Source organism: Rattus rattus, chromosome 9 (assembly GCF_011064425.1).
Source record: "Rattus rattus isolate New Zealand chromosome 9, Rrattus_CSIRO_v1, whole genome shotgun sequence".
Taxonomy (NCBI): Eukaryota; Metazoa; Chordata; class Mammalia; order Rodentia; family Muridae; genus Rattus; species Rattus rattus.
Window position 1 is genome coordinate 74,174,940 of NC_046162.1, and position 5,667 is coordinate 74,180,606.

The window sequence follows — 5,667 nt, forward strand, 5'->3', positions numbered from 1 at the left end:
AAAGACTCTCTCCTAGGCACTTTATATAGTTATTTAAGAAATACAGTGGTGAGGACTGGAGAAATGGCTCAGTGGCTAAGAGCCCTTACTGTTCTTATAAAGTACCCAGGTTTGATTCTCAGTACCCAGATGCCTGTTACTCCAGGAGACCCGATGCCCGCTCCTGGCTTTATCAGTGCTGCATGCATGTAGTATACAGACATACATGCAGGCGAAGCACTCGTACACACAAAATAATACATTTCTAAGGAAAAATATGCAGGCAACATCTCCTGTTGTCTTATCCAATTCCATTGCCTCCGTGAATATCATGAAGAAAATCTTGAAAGTATAAAGGTCCCATTTCAATAGTAAGAATCTCATTCACAATTCTAATATCCCAAACTCATCATGTGTGTTAGTGATGGGAAGAAATTCAGAAGTACCATTATCTCAAGATTCTGTATTTTGCTATTCAATGTGTAGAAGACTGTCTACTACTGGTCATGAGTGGAGATTAAAAATGTCACACATTCAGACATAGGCTTCAACACTAATTTTGCTTACTGTTTGCTTATATGCTTTCCCTGTATGTATAATTTTCTGATTACATGACACGAGGCCACCATTCCTAAGGCCCCTTACCCTAGGACTTTTATTGTTAAGGTCTTTCTTTTCATAAAGAAGTACTCTCCCAGTGTAAGTAGGATATTTGAAAGCCCCACTTACCATCAACAGGGAGATTTTGCATCAGATCCTTAAATTCGTTATCCTTGAGTTTGATTCCTAATTTATCCATGACAGATTTCAGGTTGCCGGTACTGACCATCCCACCTGAGGAAAGAGAGACCCATGAAGGAGGACACAAAGCTTCCAAGACAGCTTCCTAAAGCCTGTGGAGGTAGTTACCCTGCTGCCAACTCACACATTGTGCCAGTACTCAGAAAGATTGCATATAAATTCTTTTGGGAAGGTAGGCCACACATTTTCTAATGCTTATTCATAGACTCTCTTCAGTTATTTACTAGTATTAGTAATGTCTAAAATAGGAAAAAACTATTTTATTTATATTAACATTATTTTAAACGGTCACATTCTACTGATAAACATTCTTAAGGTTTAGGTAGTGAAGGTGTTAAATGCAGTGATAAATTATGGCTTGCGATTGTAAGGCAAAGAAACTGTCCTCCCTAAAGTTGCTTTCAGTTAGAGCATTTTATCATAGCAATAGGGATGAAGCCAGGAGCACGGATATTGGTGTTTTCTTTGCAAGACAAGACTATATGAAGTAATGTGTTGTAATAACCAGCCAAATTTAGTCATTTATACTTTAAAGCATCATGTACATGATAAATATGTGTAAGTTCATTTTAATAGAAATGAATACTGAGGAAATTCTAGTTCTGGAGGTAACTATTTCTTGTTTCTGAACAATATCTGGGGTTAATTTACAATGGCTGAACTCCAAGTCTAGTTTCTGTTTTCTCCTGACTAAATACACTACTAATTTTTCAACTTGCCCTTTTTTCTACAAATGTGAAATCCTGTTGTTTCTTTTGTTCAAAAAAGGAAACGAAATCTTGAAAAAGTGGGGGTCTTCTTCCTTAGGTCTAAGATAGAGGCTCGGCAGCTGCAATAAAGGCTGTGACAGCAATGGGGCATACGTTTATGTACAAGTACGTATGAGCTCTGGTGTCTCCAAAACTTACTGTCACTTACCTTTCAAAGTCTTCAAGCTCGCTAGCAACCTGTTTCGGTAGACCTTTTCATTTTCTGTAAGAGATACAGGATCCAAGTTACAGAAGTGTGTCTGATCATTAGCATTTACTCAGGAAAACAGACATTTAGAATCTTCTCTAGAGATCTCCCTTCTTATAAAAACCGTGAGAGCCAATGAGATGGTAAGGGAGCTTGCTGCCAAGTCCAGTCTAACAACTCCAGTCGAATCCCCTGGATCCACATGGTGGGAGAAGAGAAGCTACTTCTACAAAGTTGTACATGACCTCCACACACATACAGTGGAACAGGCACACCCACACCCATTACACATATGCATGTGTGTGGATAACAATGTTAGAGGAAATTGGGGAAGTTTAGTAGTCAGGTTCTATATCACACACACACATACACACACACACACACACACACACACACACACACACACACACACACACCTCTTTTACTCTTCCCCAGCCCTGCTCATTCCTAAACTATCTCTTACTCTTCCCATGAATCCTGTCTCCCTTGGCATTGACAGCATACTAAAGAGGAATGTCCAGATCTAAAATGGAAGCCTGTGTAGAGAGAATTCGTGTCAGAGTACATGGACAATCTAATTTTTAATAGTTTCTGAGACAGTCTTTCTACTTAGTGTTACAAAATGAGGATAGTTTTGTCACAGCAATCTAAAACCCTCTTTATCGCATTAATATTTAAGATGCTTACCATCAAATGGCAGCTTCTCCATCAGTTTGGCGAAGTCTTCATCTTTGAACTCTATCCCCATATTTTCCAGAAAACTCTTTACCTCATTTTTACCAATTTTTTCTCCTTAATAATAAAAATTAAGATCATTATGGAATTTTGCATAGTTATAAATAATTAAACTATTCAATATAAGCTCAGGGTAGGGATATCCACGGCCTCTAAGATCTAGAGAGAACAACCTTCAAAGAAACACGATGTCTCTGTTGATGGCATCAAGTGAAGAGAGCTTGCTCTTAAGGCTGGTTGTGAGAACATGCCAGTGGGATACACTGAGAACATAAGGCAGCCCCAGAACCACTTTGAAATCCGACCCCATATTTTCTCCATCTCACTTAGGCTTCCTGAGATCGATATGACTGAGAGCAACCGTAGATACAAAAGAAACCCATTTCTGTAAGTGGCGGCTGACTTTGCTGTAGGATTGCTGGAAACCCTGCCAGTCCTTCGAAAGACTGGATGGTTTTTGGTCTAAGAACTTTCCTATCCAAATACCAATCAGGGCCGGCTCTGCTTGGCTTCTGACATCAAGTAACACCAACCACACTAACAGGCGAAGAAGAAAACACATTAGAAAACATTCCAATTTCTGGATGTTGGATTGAGAAACAAATAGGTGTTATAGAATTGGCGATAAAGACATGAGGGAAATCATGTTGAGGCTGGAGAGATGATTCCCCTAAAAGACCTCAACTTGGTTCATAACTGCCTGACCCAGGGATGAAGCATCCTACATGTGTCGTTTACTCACGGAGATGGTCACAAATGCACACATAAATGATACTTAAAATCCTTTACTATAAAAAATTAGGATCTCACTTGCCTGTAAAGGTTCTTGCTTCATCCATTACCTTGGCTAGATCAACTTTTCCATCAGCTGTGAATAAAAGGTTGAAAGGAGAAATGCAATTAATGTGGTAAGTTCAGAAGCCAAGTGCAGAGGATAAGCAGTGGAAAAGCTTGCCCACAAATTTCCAGCCCACCTTGAAGTGGGTAGCACGATGCCTTACTAAAGAGTGACTTGGGCCCCTAAGGTCTCTGTTGTTCCACATGAATTTTAAGATTGCTTTTATATCCCTGTGAAAAACTGAAATTTAGTAAATTGAATGTAGATTGCTTTAAGTAATTTGGACACTGTAATAGTATTAATTCTTCCTACCTATAAATTGAAATTATTTTGGGTCTATGGTTGGTTCCCTCTCTGAGGTTAGCAGATGTTCATTAATGTCTCAGAGGAAATAGTGCTATCCAAACTTAGAACTAAATATCTCCTTTCTTCACACATTTAGCAGCCTACAGTATTTTGAATTAACAATGGAAAATAGACTGATAATATTTAACCTCTTTAATTTTGGGGGGGTGTCTGGTCAGATTTTCTATTTCGGGATGATAAAGAATTGATAAATTGTCTAGAAATCGATAAAATGTCACTTTTCTAGGCTGTCCAATTCATTGCTTTGTAACTGCTCACACGCTTTGAGCTTTTGTACGTCTGTGCTCTCAGCTATAATGTCTTCTCTTTAATCTTTGTGGGATTTTTTTATTTTTTTATTTTTTGAGCATTCTCACTTTTATTCTTAGTCTAGCCAAAGGTTTGTTGATTTCATTTCTATTTAAAGAAAAACAAATCTTAGTTTGGTCAGCATTTTCTATTGTTTTCCTAGTCTTTCACTTATTTCTACTTCAACCTTTTTTTTTCAAGTAATATACATTATTTTATTAAAAATAATAAAAGCAACATCCTAAAAGTTTTTTTTTAAATTTTTACTGGCAATTCCTATGAAGTTTGTTTTGCTACCATAAGAAATTAAAGAAACCTTTAAATATTTAAAAACATTCGACATCAAAAGCTTTCAATCTAACTGTATGTTTTAACCACTCAAAAAGCTACAAACATTTTTTTAAAAGTACTTTCTCTTCAAAGAATCTCATCAGTTGAACAAAATTCTGTGTAGTTTTTACAGTGAAGCTAATGTCAAATTTCACATTCTTAGCAAAATGGTTGCCCGAGCACATACAGTCCACGCATTTTTGGACAGTCATTTATTCTTCATCCTGTCTTCTTCCTCTTTCTCTTCCTCCTCCCTCCTCCCTCCTCCTCTTTTTCTCTTCTTCTTCTTTCTTCTTCTTTCTTCTTCTTTCTTCTTCTTCTTCTTCTTCTTCTTCTTCTTCTTCTTCTTCTTCTTCTTCTTCTTCTTCTTCTTCTTCTTCTTCTTCTTCTTCTTCTTCTTCTCCTCCTCCTCCTCCTCCTCCTCCTCCTCCTCCTCCCTCTTCTCTCCTCCTTCTCCTCCTCCTCTCTCCTCCCCCTCCTCCCCCCTCCCCCTCCCCCTCCTCCTCACCCCTCCTCCTTTTCCTCACCTTCCGGTTCATTCCTCCGGTTTGAGCCTGTTGGCCCCCAGGACCCGTTCTTTGCTGTTTCACCTTTATGCTCGGCACCGTACGCACAGCAATCTCCTTTTCACACGCCTCCCTTAGCTTAGCTGCTCTCCGCTCATAGGGTTGTTTATCTTTGACAGATTGCTCAGACCACATCTCACCCAGTTTCTTCGCAGTATCTCCGATAGACAGGCCTGGACGCTCACTTTTGATCTCTGGGAGATGTTCAGAGCAAAACAGGAAGAAAGCAGTCGGTGGTCCTTTTCGAGCATTAGGATCTTCTTCGTTTCCTTTCTTATCGCCTTTCTCTCTGTCATAAGGAGCCTAGTTGCTCTTGGCCAGCTCTTCAAACTTTGACTCTTCCTTTGCAGACATGGTCTTCCATCTCTCGGGGCTTTTCTTCCAGAACTCACGGAAGTTGACTGGGGAGCTGGCGAGCCTCTTGTGCTCCTTCCGGCAGGTCTGCGGGAAGAAGGCTTTCGAGGACTTTGCGCCTTGTGGCTTGGAGCCTCTCTTGCCCATGCTGACTGCAGCTGGCACGGGCTTTTCCCTCAGAGCCCAACAGAGATACTTCCTTCCCGAAGCTCCAGTGTGAACTCTCCACTTCAACTTTTGATGTTTCTTAATTCTGGTATGTTTGGCTTTCGTTTGTTTTTCCTTTTCTAGTCCCCTGAGGCTCACCGTTAGGATGTTTATTTGAGATCTCTGTTGATGGCCGTCCTTTATTCTAAGTTTCCCCTTTAGAACTGTTTTTTGATGTATCTCATAAATCTTGGGATTTTTTTTATATTCCTTAAAAAAGGCTTTGTTATATTTATTTATTTTTCT

General features: G+C 39.5%; 1 pseudogene; it reads right to left on the reverse strand.

Moving 5' to 3' along the window:
• Positions 1–280: 280 nt before the first annotated feature.
• Positions 281–5,361, reverse strand: LOC116910363 (annotated as a pseudogene).
• Between the last annotated feature and the right edge of the window lie 306 nt (positions 5,362–5,667).